The following is a 14,969-nucleotide window of genomic DNA, read 5'->3' as shown; positions in this document are numbered from 1 at the left end:
CCTCCTCCTGAGGCGACTGTTAATGACTTCCCGCCCCCCTCCGCGCATGCGTGGGCTGAGGTGGCGGGGCCTTGTTTCCTTTCCTTACGCATGCGCGCAGTGAGGGTGGGGGCTTGGTGGCACTTCCGCTTTCAATTGCGCATGCGTAGTCTGAGGTACTGGGTTTGCTGGGACTTCCGCCTTTTGCTGCGCATGCGTGAGTTGAGGGCGCTGGGCTTGTTGGGATTTCCGCCTCCTAACGCGCAGGCGTGAAAGTGGGGGAGGCGTGGCGGGCGCCATGGCAACGCGTGGCTGAAGGGTGGGAGGTGGTTGCGAAGGGCGGCTGGCATCGGGATTGGGATCTGGGATTGGAATCTGTTCACTGCTTGGGGTTCACAGGGACGGGGATTGGGGTGGGGTTGGGGATGGGGAAGGGTATGGAGGTGGGGATGGGGATGGGGATGGGGATGGGGATGGGGATGAGGATGAGGAAGGGGATGAAGATGAGGAAAGGGATGAATGTGGGGGTGGGTATGGATGGAGATGGGGAAGGGAAAGGGGATGGAGGCGGGCATGGGTATGGATGGTGGTGGGGATGAGGATGGAGGTGGGGAAAGGGATGAATGTGGGGATGGGGATGGAGATGAGGAAGGGGATGAAGGTGGGGAAGTGAATGAAGGTGGGGATAGATATGGATGGAGGTGGGGATGGAAATGGGGAAGGGGATGAGGATGGGGATGGAGGTGGGAATGGGGATGGGTATGGACATGGGGATGAGGAAGGGGATGAAGATGGGGAAAGGGATGAATGTGGGGATGGGTATGGATGGAGGTGGGGAAGGGGAGGGAGGTGGGGATGGTGATGGATGGAGTTGGGGATGGCAATGGAATTGGGAAGGGAATGGAGTTGGGAAAGGGAAGGGAATGAAGGTGGGAATAGAGATGGATGGAGGTGGGGATGAGGATGGAGATGGGATGGATGGAGATGGGGATGGGGATGAAGGTGGGGATGGGGGTGGATGGAGGTGAGGATGGGAATGGATGGAGGTGGGGAAGGGGAATAAGGGGGGGATGGGGATGGATGGGGATGGGGATGAGGATGAGGATGGATGTAGGTGAGGAGGGGGATGGATGGAGATGGGGATGGGGATGGAGATGGGATGAAGGTGGGGAAGGGGATTGAAGGTGGGGATGGGGATGGATGGAGGTGGGGATGGGATGGAATAATCCCAGTGGCTTGCACAGTGTGTAACTGATGGCATGGCTGTGTGTTGCAGGGTCCTGCCTCGGGGCTTGGTGTGGAATGCTGCTTGCTAGAAGGACTCAGCCATGGTAATGCAGGTTTGGTTTTTCTGAAGGTATTGGCTCTTTCTTGATGTTGACAGACAACAGGCTGTAAAGTTCTGCATACCTTTTAGAAAGAGCCAAATCTGGTTGTTTGTAGGTGATGGCAAATGCCACACAAACATAGATATCTTGATACTTACAGAGTTCAGTTGTCACGCTTGGTTGTATGGGATGAATGGGACATTGTTAGGAACTCTCATCTGCCCAAATGTTGCCTCTGCATGCCAAAAAAAAGAGCTGCTTAGCTTTGGTTGCCTGTTAAACCCATAAGGAACACCACAGCTGTTGGCTGGCATGCCAGACATTAGCTGTGGCTCTGCTGTGTGTGCCTGTGTACACATGGACAAGGTGTGACTCCTGACAGCATTTGTGGTGCTGTGCTGGAGGAGTTGGTTGGCTTTCCATAAGTGTTTGTCTTCTGGGAAGCCCTGCTCCAGGCTGTGCTGGACTGCATGAGCTGACTGCAGGCTGCAGCTTACTGATGTCACATTCAATAAGAGACAGAAAAGACAAGAAAAGAGAGTTGCTGACAAAAACTGACTGCTGACATTCAAAGCCCAGAGGTCGGACGTATTCGCTGCAGAGAGACAGCAGGAGCAGTGAGTCAGCTCTAAGCCAAAGACATTCCCTGTTTCTCACTGCAGACTCTCTACAGTAGTTTGCCCTTAGCCGTAAGCATCTTTGTTATTCTGAAAGATCAGCTATGGGACAAATTCTGACCAGGGATGTAACGGTGCTCACACAATCTGCCAGTGGCCCCGCTGGGATTACACAAACAGGGAGTGCAGTTGGGAGGCTGTTTCATAATCTGCTGTAAGCATCCACTCTGAAGCAAACCCATCCCTGGACATGCAGTATTCAACAAATTCTAGCCAGTGAAGGCCTGTGAGAGGCTCATCGCCCTCTCTGATGAATGTCTGTGTTGAAGTTTGCAGTCTGCAATGACTGAATAGGAAACGCTACTGCCATCATCTGTAGCTCGTGCTGTTTTCTGTTTGTCTTCTCTTTCCTCTTGTGGGCAGTGGTTCTGTGCACTCTATATGGACCTTGTGGCTTTTTGTTTTTCTTTTATACCTGTATGCACACCACGCTGTGCGCTTTGGGTGACTGAAGGTTGCATCCTGATTGTGCTCTCGTTCCATGGAAAAATACACTGCATGTGCTGCCTTCAGCTGGTTTGTTCCCAGCTGATTCTTACGTATGGCCTTTGCACCTATCCTTAATATTTCTAATGATTTGCACAGAATTGTTTAATTAGTGGTGTGCAAAACTAGGCAAACAACAGAAATAGATGGGCAGAGGCAGTAAGTGACAAAAATGTACACAGTGTCAGATGAAAACCCAGCATATGGTTGACTTTGGGAGTGTATCACAATGCATTAATTAAAAAATCAATTGAAAAGACCGTGGGATTTCCGTTATGCACCGACCTATTTTAGCCAGACAGAAGCGCAGTGGAACACTAAACAACCCTGTCTGATGTCTTTAAAGATTCTTACAGAGCAAATATAGATTTTGTCTGCGGTGAGAGAATCTGAGCTAATATAGCCTGGGCTGTGATGCCATGAAACTGTTCCAGGATGTCTTGGGATCCTCAGCCTAGAAGGCGGACAATACAAAAGGCTAATTAGCCGTTTCCATGGTCATTTTCTCTCTGCAGGCAGGTAAAAGCAGCAAACCCAAGCGTGGCAAAGGCAAAAGCTCCAAAAAGAAGATTGAGAAGGTGGTGAAGGACGTCGATATCCTCAGCTCAGCTGCCATGCTCAATGCCCATTACATCTGCCATAATGTCCCTGCCTGCCTAGAGTTGCGGGGCTTTCCTTGGCCTGGCTCCCCCAAAAAGAAGGGGAAGAGACGAAAGTAGCTGGCTGGAAAGCAAAGGATGTGATGAAAGCCAAGCTCCCCCTGATAAGAAGAGGCTTCATTGAACTTTAGACTCATACCAATATCTGCAGTGGTTAGCTCAAATATTTTGCCATAATCACTGTTGTGTCCACACAAAGACACTCTTATTATAGCTCAAGCTTACAGTGACAAATGGCAAGTGACACTGGTGCTGTCGTAATTTCAGCTGTGGCCCTCAGGCCTTAGTTCTGCGTGGAATAAAACACTGAGTCTCAGCAGTTTGAGGGGGTTGTGGTGGGGTTTGTTTTACCCATCCCACTGCTGTTCTTATGCAGATGGAAAGTGCTCCCCAACGTGGGGGTGCCTGCAGTTCTTTCAATCAGTGCTGGTGGTGGAAACTTGAGCTCAGATAGCAGATACCACGCTGAGATCATCAGCATCAAATACTTCTACAGCAGCTCTGAGAGTCACCTGGTGCTCCCTTTTTGGGTCAGAAGAGCTGCACGATGCAGTCTGCATATCTGGGTGATTCACCTCATCCTACATTTGGGCAGATAAGCAATACTTGAAGCCCCACTGAACGTACTGCTAGTTCTCTTTTGGCTGTAGTGAGATTCTGGAGATCTAGCAGAGATGCTGGCAGTGATGCTGTGTTAAGTTAGAGGCGATGATGAGCCCCCTACCAGGTCTCTGCTTACAGTAATCGCTGTTAGTCCGAACATCCTGGCTGGAAACCACAAGATTTATGTTACAGATCAAAGTCGCTTCGCTCCATTTCCTCCGTGTCAGTTTAAGGCAGCCCCTGGTGAAGCAGTACATCAAGTGAGTCTGTGCATCTCTCCCAGGTTCTTCCGACTGGAAGGATGCAGTGGGACAAGAGAGGATGTGTCCTGAACTGACACAGGCTGTGAGAGGTGGGAAGGAATACAAAATAGCCAGAACCTCAGAGAAGGAGTTAGGAAAACATAATCTGAAGTAGGCTAGAGTTACTGGAAGAGGAGATGTCCCAGGCCTCTCGAATCTTTGAGCAAAAGTGAGCATGCTCCCTACATCAGGCAGCAGTGTGATGTGTACAGGAAGAACTTCAGCTGGCTTCTCAGAGCTGAACACCTGCAGCTGAGCAGTAAGCCAGCTTGGAGCCATTCCTCCAAGGCCATTTCGGATTGATTTAACTGTATGTGGAGGTGCTGCACCTTTCTGGCTTCCAGGTAGCTTTGTGTTACAGGCAGCAGAGCTGCCAATTACAACAGGTCTGACACAAACTGATAAACACCTGTACAGCTTTATGCTATTTCTCCAGCTTAACATCTTCCCTCTATGAAGAGATCTTAGCTTGATAAAATCATGGTTTTGTGGCATTGGTTGCAGGCCAACTACTGTCGTGTAGATTACGTGAGCTACTGCAGTGCTGTACTGAATTTGTCATGTACATGCCAAGAAAATCATGGTGGGGACCCTGTTTCCTTGCTGATTAGCCTGCAGTTGGCATGTACTGCTGTATCAGGGATGTGGTTTGCAGTACCACTTTGCTCTGCCACTCATAGATGAGTCTTCCTCAGCACTTATTCGAAGTCTTGCTTCCCCATCAGCCACCAGGAAGTCTCTGGTCACAACATATGTTTGCAACTATTTCCTCCTGGTAACGGTGTTCCAAAGCAAGAGAGGACCAGTTTGCTCTGTGTATTTATAATCTTATGCTGATTGTTAAAAAATGAAGCATTCCCTCTTTGTGTGATAAACTTGCTGCACAGAGCATTAAGGGACAGATATTTCCAAGCACTGAGGTAGGAACTACTTGGTGTCACAGGGCTGTTCTCCCACCACTAGCATTTCTCTGCTTCTCATCCAGGGTCAGTTTGCAGGAGGAAAAGCTGAAGAGCAGCACCATCTCCTGCCATAAGAACAATTGGGTGTGGAACAAGTATTTAGGGAAATAATTTCCTTCTGGGCAAGTTTCTCTACAATCACCTCTTGCAGCATCACTGCAGTTTCCTCTGAAGCTGTTATCCAGCCAGCAGGCAGGCAGTATGCTGCTCAGGACAGATGTGTGGGCTGATCTGATACAACTGCTGCAGGGAAGCAAAGCCCTTCTTACATATGAGATAGACTGCAGCTACAACAATTTCAAGTTTTAGTGAGCAAAACTGACTGGAGCAAGTAGTGAAACATCATTAGTTGTTTTCTCTTTAAAAACCCCAAAATCTGCTTTTGTATGACACATACCAGATGGTGACCAGTGAAGTGCAAAGGATGAAGGCTCTGCTTTCAAGAGTGTCTGAGAAACTGCCATTCAGTTCTTTGATAGCAGATGAGAAAGCCCTTCCAGCCATCCCAAACTGCAAAATTAAACACTTTTTTTTCCCTTTTTCCCTCTCCCACACTCTCATCCATCTCAATTTTGCATGTAATTCAAGCTGCCCTGTGGTTAATGAAGACCAGCAGACACCTTGAAATAAGTCTGGATTTTAAAATGGGTTGATTCTCTACTTGAATACAGTGCTTCAAACATCCACCAACTGCTGCTGACTTCTGAGAAACAGTCCAGCTTGAACGGATGCAGCTTCATGGGAGGCTCCACTGCTGTGTAACAGACATCTCTGTTTCATCACAACATGTACAAGTTGAGTACTGTAGGAGGCTCTTCTTCCTGCTAGGGTACAGACTTTATAAGCTGAGTTTATGATGAATAAAGCTGATTCTGCTCACATCCCCAAAGAATCTTTTGAGAGGGATCTGGAAGCTCAAGACCATTTCCTTTACATCCCTTTGCAAAGGAATTTCCCAGTGCTTTGCCCATCATCTCTTACATTTCCCAGTAGCAGGGTATCCCTTGTCTTGCTGCTATTTGACAGCCATGAACAGCGTGCTGCTGGAGTACACGGAGTGTCCCTTTTGTGTGGGAAGTTATGAACCAAAACCAAGCTGTTAAGAATACACCAGATGCTGACCTACATATTTGTGGGTGGGGTACAGGGAGAGAATCAAAAGACCTGTGAGAGTGATGTCTTTTTGTTTAACTCCTGTGTGAACAGCCATTATTCACCACACTTGGTATTAAAATATCCTTCAGCCAACACTCGTGTGTTGCATGGCATTTCCTAATGTGTTATTTTCACATTAAGAAAAGCACTGCAGAGCTTTATGATACTTAAGAAAGGCCTGAGAAGCAGCACAAACTCTTTTGTCTCATTTTTCACTTTAGGAAATGCCCTGGATGTTATTTCCCAAGTTCAGAGAAGGACAGCTGAGGACTTTTGTGGTCATAAATGTTATCTCCAGAACGAAGAAGTGACCATGGCAGATATTTAAAGAAAAAACTTTTATCCAAAATGCACATTAAATGTTGGCACTAAATAGTGCCCACAGAAGTAAATAAAATTGAGGTTTTTGTGGGTTAACTCCTGTCTCATTTGCCCATTTCCACTGACTTGGTTCCCTACAGCCATCTCACATGTTTCACGGGTATAAAAGAATGTCATCCAACTTTAATGTATTTTTTTCCTCAGCCTCTCACTTCCTGCTTATAAAAAAGGTGTGAGGTTTTTCTCCCTTTAACTGTTGTACAAAAGATGGGAAGGACCAAAAAACGAGCACTCACAGCAGTGGTTGCTCTCTCAGATGTGCAGGTATTGAAGCTTTCCATTCCAGATGCTGGGGCTTGTTGCATTTAGTGTGTTACCCAGTTACTGGTGGTTTTCTGGAGCTATTCAGTGAATTTGGGAGTCCAAGCCATCTTCTTGTTGCAATTGGCACTGAAAAGAGAAACGTTTAAGAAAAATGAGGAAAAAGCTGAGTGTAACCTGGTGTCTTCCTTGGGATGGCCATGACTGTCTGTCATGAATGGAGCAGTTTGCTCTTTGGTGAAAAAGCTTGGACCAAGTGCTTTCAAAGTTCATCTGTAATCACTGTTGAATGTTAGAATATTTATAAGAGCTGAAACAAAAAGCAATAGGACAAGCAGTCCTGTGAGCTAAAAGGAAGCCCCTCTTTAATGCTTTAATGCAGGACAACCAGCGTAACTGGATTTTGTGAAGAAAGCCAAAATGTTAAATACTACTTAGTGCAAGTTGAAGAAAAAAAACCCAAACATTTAACCTCAGAAAAACCTTTTTTTTTCCCTCAGGGTGATTCCAATAGGTCGTACATCTCTTGGGAAGCCTTTTTTTGTGTCACTCAGTAAGGTTCCTGTTCTGCAAAGTACCAGGATAACCAGCTGGTGAAGATTCCCTCCACGCACCCTGAGATGACATTTCATCTTCACATTCATGGCAAACTGCTCATTTGTTGGACTGCCATGTTTGCAAAATAAATCTGCTCGTGGACCAAGCCACGATGCTACATAATGAAGCACTCGCACATTGAATGCATGGTTACAAAAGCTTGGATTGCTCACTGCATTCCAGGAACGATCTGGCTCCCTCCCTGCTTACACAAAATGTGAGAGCTTCTGTGGGTTTCTTCCAATGGCAGTTCAGAATGTTACGTCGGTTGGCTGGTCTTCTTGAAATTGTAATGCTTACCTATGGAGAGAAATCCTTTCCTATGTCATTTGCTTGTGAGGATTCTGGTAGTTTCCCATCCTTGCTTCACAAGAGGGCTTGATAAAGAGAGGCATGGTTGGTTTAAAGCTTCTGACGTGACTTGCAGGAACGGAAGAAAATGAAATGACTTCTGAAATTCTGAAATTACTATTTCTTATTGTTGATAGCATTGCCTCCTCTCGTGATCTTAATTCTGTGTAATCTCACCCTGTGCTTCTGTTCTTCAGGATAAGCAATGCTCAAGCAGACATCTTCTTTTTGGGCATATTGCAGCTTTATTAGCACGAGGCTCTGCCTTAATCCAATAACTATCAAGCTTTCTCAGCTCATCTGAATGGTGTGACCTGAAGTGGTGTCCTTGAAAGCAACAGCCCTTCTGTCACCTGTTGTGTTGGCTCCTGAGATAACTTGTCAAGAAACTTTGGCACCTTTTGAAGACAGACACCTTGGGAGTACCTGTTAATTACACTGTGCCCTCTGAACATGTCCAAGGAGTAGCTCTGTTTTCTCCTAAGTGCAGATGCTTTGATTCCTCACACTTGTTACATCTCCTTTCCTCTAACATTCCTTCATTTCAGCTTTCGGTTAAGAAAGTGCAAAGTGCACTTTCTTTTTCTTTTTTCTTTTTAAATTTTATTTTTATTTTGCTTTTCATTCCTAAGTCCCATTTTTGAAACCTGCTATTCTTGTTGTTTTGGTCTGTTTTTTTACCTTTGTTGAAGGTAACAATTCGCACTTCTGACGTGCACTTTTTCTCCTCGCATGTTGCTAAATGGGAGAGCCATAAAACTGAGGCTGGTGGCATTGATCTCCTATAAATCTACGCATCTGCGTCTATGCTTGGACTAGTTGTGTAGATTCTTTAGCTAACTAAAGTTTAGTTTAGTTTACTAAAAGGATGTGATTATTCTGACATACAAATGGGTATCAGAAAGCTCAGAAACTCCTGTGACTCCAGTGTCCTGGACGAAGAGGGTAAAATCATGCGAGAGATTCTCTGTCTAATCTTCCATTAGCTTCCAGCCTGCTCCTTTTGTGCATCCCTGTTCAGAGGACAAGAATTCCTCCCCATTTCAGGACAGCAGTGTCTCAGATGCAGAGCTGAACACAGCTCGACAGCCCCTTGGAGAGGAAACACAGTCGTCTTGAGCTTATCTCTCCTGCACAGTTGTAAACTCAGCCCTGTTCACTCTCACTAATAATAGAGAAGTGTAATTGTGTGCAGACAGCTAGCCCAGCCAAGGGGAAATCGCCCTGTATTTAAAAATAAGCTTAGGGCAGAATGTGAGGATGGGAGAGAAAAGAATTCCTGCCAACAGAGTTCCTACAGCATTTCTTCTTTCTTTAGTGTCTCTGTCTCTCCAGTAAATATTTTGGCTGTAAGATCTACTGCAGTTTGGTGCTGAACAGCAAGGCAAAGGCACTGAAAGGCCTAAGTGGCCTTCCATGCCATTCTCCAGGTAGTTGTTACTATTACTGCTTTTTTGTGGAGATCAGAGAATCACACTCATCTGGGTACTGGCAGCACAAAAAATTAAGCACTAATTATGAGAAGAAGTGAAGTGAAAAGGCTGGTTGACGCAGGGCAAGACCAAAAGCCAGACTGGTTACTGGATGCTGCAAGAGAGGAACCATGACTGTAAAGCTGTTGTCCCCAAGAGCAGCCGTGTATCAGTCGTACTGCTGCACATTCAGACCCCATTTTGTTGTGGAATCATCACCAAAACAGTGGTTTCAGCCCCAGTCCAGGCTGCTCCTACATCTTCACACCACGCTGGAGGACTGAGGATAAAGGTCAGGCTCTGGGTGATGCTGCAAGAATCCTCCATCCAACAGCAGCAGCTCTGCAGAATTACTGGATTTCGGCGACAGCACAAATCGTAACAGATTTTAATTGCAGAAATTCTCCTCAAATCCTGACTCAGCTTTGGTCTAATCTGGTTCCAGAGGAGCTGCAGCAACCAGAACCCAATCAAGACTACTTCTAACAAACTCACTGCGCTATCAACATTCTCCCTAGAGTAATGAAAACCAAGTCTGGCTCTTTATGTGCCCTGCAAATCAATTGTATTGCACATTACTGGACAATAACTGTTGCAAAGATTTGTGTTAAAGGAAAGTAATGGATGCTTTTTTTTTTTTTTTAAATCTGGGAATAGATGTGTCTGCAGTATTGCCCTTCTGATTGGACTGTGAATGTTTAAGAACTGCTCAGTTTCTTCTGCTCAATCATCACCTCCCTCATCCCCTTACAGGAACATAATCTTTGCGGTCCCTAAAAGTCCACAGAACTTTTTCTTGCTTGCAAACCTGATTGTGACACAGCTGCACTGCCACAGCCACACTGCATTACTGGAGGCTGCTGTTTGGTTTATATTTGTGCAATGGCTACTCTGACACATCATCCCTTCCACATCCTCTTTCCAGGCCAAAGATGTGGACATCTGAGCTTTTCTGGACCCACTCTGTCACCAGAACTCACCTTTTCCACCATGCATTGTTTGCCTTCACCCAGCTAATCTCCTCCCTGTCCTTCTCGTGGATTTGTCATGTCCTAACGAACCCTGGCACTCCCACAGCTGTGCAGCCTATGTTCCCTACCCTTCTGTTGGCAAAACATCCATCTGAACTCACAGTTAGCCTTTTGGCACCTCTTTTCCTATAGGAGTGTGAGCCTATGACACAAGGGCAGCAGCGAGAGCCTGGGGAAATGCACTGTCGTTCAATTCTGTATAAAGAGTTAGATTGTTTACTCTAGGAAATTCTGCCTCTTGAGGACTAGCCTGGTGCATTCCAAATGAATGTCCATGCCCCTCCCCATTGAGAGCCTTGAGTCCAATCTGCAGCCTTCAGATAAGAACTCTTTGAGAGGGAGGAGGAAAAAAAAAAAGGGCATGTGTTAGGCCCAGCCCAAGCCATTGCCTTGTAAACATGTGCTTTCAACAGCTCATGGCTTCATCTGCCTATTCCAAACCAATCTATGACACGTGGCTGAAAAATGCAGTTGGATGGGACCTTGTGTCAGCCATCCCTCTCCCTGAGGCACGTACAACTCTACCTGCAGCATTCCTGAGCAGTATTTGCCTAACCTGTCTTTAAAACCTCCACTGCAGGAGATTCCAGAGCCTCCTGAAGCTATTGCAGTGTTATCACATCCTGCCGCTATGAAAAGATCTTGGTGGCTCACGTGAGTCTGCCCTCCCTGCGATGTACCAGCAAGCGACCTTCATCCTGTGGAGGTTTGGGTTATACCACGCCGCTCCGGTGGCACAGACCCAACTCTTTGTGCTCGTGGCCTTGTTCCAAAGCTGCTGATTAGCACAAGGGAATTCCACAGCTATTAGTCCACATCAGCTGCTTCCACACGTCTGAATGTGCTGGCAGAGCTTCCAGGAGCAGCAAACCCCACCAGGGGTGTGGGAATCAAATGTTGTTTCTGCTTTAGAATTGGATAATATTTTTTTGTTATTTCATGATCTCCGCTATCATAGTTCTTTTTGGGAGTCCTTCTACTTCACCTGGGGAAGATCTCTGATAGTTTACATCACTGATCCTCGAGACGAACCTTCCCAGGAACACACACTCTGTATATAGGTGTACAGATGTATATTTTGTCATACACACTGCAAGAATATCCTGCACGAGAGCACACCAGAGAATAAGTGATGGCCTGCCCGAGGAAGTGCCTGAAGAGACATCGGAAGGCCTGGCATCATCCCCCCCAGTGCTCTTTGGTTAACGATGACTTTAAAGAATCACCATATCAATACAAGGAAAGCACCGACACATCTTGGAAACAACAGGATGGCTGCTGACTGACACCAGATAACAAATAAATTAACAAGTAAATAGCAAATGTAAACCTTCTGATAAGATTGTGAACCTGGAGTACCCAGCCAGTGGGGAAACAGGGGAGGGGGGGAGGCAAGGGGGAGAAAACAAGGTCTGTCACGATGTGCCTGTAGGTGCGCTCCTGCTTGCGGGACGCTGCCATTGCAATCGCGAATAAAATCTGCTTTTATCAGAGATACCGTCCTGACAAACATTACTTGGATATTTCCAACAGGGGCAATTGACATAAGTCACCATTTGGCCCAGATCCACACTTGAACTCACAGAAGACCAATAACAGAAACCTAGAGCATCTCAGAGTCCCTGAGTCTATGGGCTGAGATGCAAAAAGCAGAGGTGTTTTTTTTTTTCCATGACATGCTGTGAGAATGAAGAAACGCAGGGGCACTGCAGAGGCAACAAATGGAGTGTGACTCTGCAGAGTGGACATTCGATCCTGAGCTGACCTGACACGCATGCCAATCGACTCGGCTGGCTCTGCAGTTCTTCTTACCACACTTCCCATATTCTTCCATCTTCAGATGGATGCCGTGTGGTCACAAGCACCCGCCCCAGGAAGCCATTTACAGCTTTATTCCATTTGTTAACAGAAAAAAATGGATGGCTGTTTCATTCCATCAATGGGATGGAAGTTATTCCTACATTTATCAGTTCATAAAATGCACAGAGGGCTGACAGATGGTCAGCATGTGAAGATGCCTCCCATTTCACAGAGACTAGCACTGGATATTAGGAAAGATGTCTTCTCATAGAGTGGTCAGGCACTGGAATGGGTACCTGGTGGGGTCATTGTCCCTGGAGGTGTTCAATAATGTGGAGATGTAGCACTGAGGGATGTGGTTCAGCAGGCACAGTGGGGATGAGCCGGGGTTGGACTTGGTGATGTCAGAGGTCTTTTCCAACCTGAATGTTTCTATGATTCTAAGGGAAGTTGTAAACCACCAGGAGTGGATATTAGGATAACAACGTTTGTATAACTCTGATATATCCATGGAAGAGGTTCCTACCAGGCACAGATGGCAGCTTGGTGTCCTGAAATTTAAAAAATAAGAAATAAATATAATATATATATATATATACACACACATTTTATGCCAACAAAAATAAAACTCTGATTACTATAATTAAAAGCAACCGAATACTTCACCTGGCAGATCTCCAGCAGAGCGCCTAACACACACCTTAAGGAATATTCCTGAAAATATGTTTGTTTCCCAGCTGCAAACAAGCTCCTGTTAACCTCCTCTTCACACCCATCCTTTAGCCATGAGGAAAACATCTCAAACCTGACAGCTTCAGTCTGAAATCCCTTCTTGAAATCCCTCCTCTTAATAAGAATTAGACCTATTTTTAATTTCCTCCCCCTCCTTTTTCCTCTGTATTTCAAATCTTCCTCCCTTACACTTCCCATTGGAAGCACCCATCCCCACCATGCTTTAGACGTGAGGAAAACACCTCATGCTTGACGTCTTCACTGCATTTAAGTGATCCTTTCTTTAAATTCTTCCTGTAAAATGGATTTATACCTATTTTTATTATTTCCTCACCTCCTTTTTCCTCTGTACTTCAAATCCTCCTCTCTTACACTGCCAATTGGAAGCACCCATCCACAGCATCCTTTAGATGTGAGGAAAACACTTCATACTTGACGTCTTCATTGCATTTAAGCGATCCTTTCTTAAAACCCCTCCTGTAAAACAGATTTATCTCTATTTTTGTTATTTCCTTTGCCTCCTCCCTCCTCGCACCCATCCTCCAGCTGTGAGGAAAACATCCCATCCTGACAGCCTCATTCCGAATTCCCTCCTTAAAATCCTTCCTACTGATCAGAATTAGCCCTACTTTTATTCTTTCCCTCACCACCTTGAATCACTTCAAATCACTTAGATCGCTCATCCTTCAGCTCACCACTGGAAGCCCTCAGATGTCCCCTGTCACAAAACCACGCCCTCCCCAAGATGGCGCCTCCCGCTCCTCACCCCTCAGCCCTCCCCAAGATGGCGCCGCCGCCACCGCCCCCTTCCCAAGATGGCGCCTCCTCTCTCCCCATTACCCCCACACCGCCCTCCCCAAGATGGCGCCCCTCACGCGGCCCTCTCCCTCCCCATCATGGCGGCGGCGCCGCGCTATGACGCCATACGTCCTCCTCCCCCCCCCCACCCCCCCTCTCTCCCTCTCCCCCCGGCCTCCTCCCGCCGCCGCCGCTCTCCGCTCGCCGCTCCCCGCCTCTCCCCTCCGCCATTGCGGCGGCTCCGCCCGGGCCGCGCCGCTTTCCCCCCTCTCCTCTCGCTCTCCCCGTCCCCGGCCGCCTCCCGCCGGAGGCCGCACGGCGCAGGCCCGCCGCAGCGCAGCCGCTCTGAGGTGAGTGTCCTACCGCGCAATCTCCAGCTCCTCCAGCCCCGGCGCAGCCGCAGCAACGCGGGGGCCCCCGCCGGCCGCCAGCACCCCCGGCCCCGCCGCCCCGCGCCGGGCCGCGCCGCCCCGGGAGGGGGTCCGGGGGACCGCGGGGGGGGTCGGGAAGGCCTCGCTGAGCCCTCCCGGCTTTGGGGGTTGGCCGGGGGATCGGGCCGGGCCCGCGGGCGCGGGGCAGCGCCGGGCCGAGCGCGGGAGGAGCGGCGGGGCGGCGGGGACCCCTCTGCCATTTTGTGCGCCCCGCCGCCGCTCCTTCTACTGCGGCCCTGCTGTAGTTTGCCGGGCGCTCCCGGGCTGCTTGCTCTTTATTTCCCTCCTTTTTTTCTTTTTTTTTTCTTTTTTTTTTTTTTCTTCCTTTTTTAATTTTCCCACCTCCTCTTCTTCTATTCCCCCTTCTTATTTTTTTTTCTTTATTTTTTTTTCTATTTCCCTTTTTATCTAATTTTTTTCCTTTTTACCTTATCTAATTTTCCTTTTTCCTTTATCTAATTTTCCTGTTTATTTTATCCAGCTTTCCTGTTTATTTTATCCAGTTTTCCTTTTTTGCTTTCCCCCCCTTTTTTTTTTTTTGCTTTTCCCCCCCCTTTTTTTTTTTTGCTTTTCCCCCTTTTTTTTTTTTTGCTTTCCCCCTTTTTTTTTTTTGCTTTCCCCCTTTTTTTTTTTGCTTTCCCCCTTTTTTTTTTTGCTTTCCCCCCTTTTTTTTTGCTTTCCCCCCTTTTTTTTTGCTTTCCCCCCTTTTTTTTTGCTTTCCCCCCTTTTTTTTTTGCTTTCCCCCCTTTTTTTTTGCTTTCCCCCCTTTTTTTTTTGCTTTCCCCCCTTTTTTTTTTGCTTTCCCCCCTTTTTTTTGTGCTTTCCCCCCTTTTTTTTTTGCTTTCCCCCCTTTTTTTTTTGCTTTCCCCCCTTTTTTTTTTGCTTTTCCTTTCTTTTTTTTTTTTGCTTTTCTCTTTTTATTTAATTTCTTTGCTTTTCCCTTTTTATTTTTTCCTTTTTTGTT

Source organism: Tetrao urogallus (assembly GCF_951394365.1).
Source record: "Tetrao urogallus genome assembly, chromosome: 1".
NCBI lineage: Eukaryota > Metazoa > Chordata > Aves > Galliformes > Phasianidae > Tetrao > Tetrao urogallus.
Note: the sequence above shows the minus strand (reverse complement) of the source record.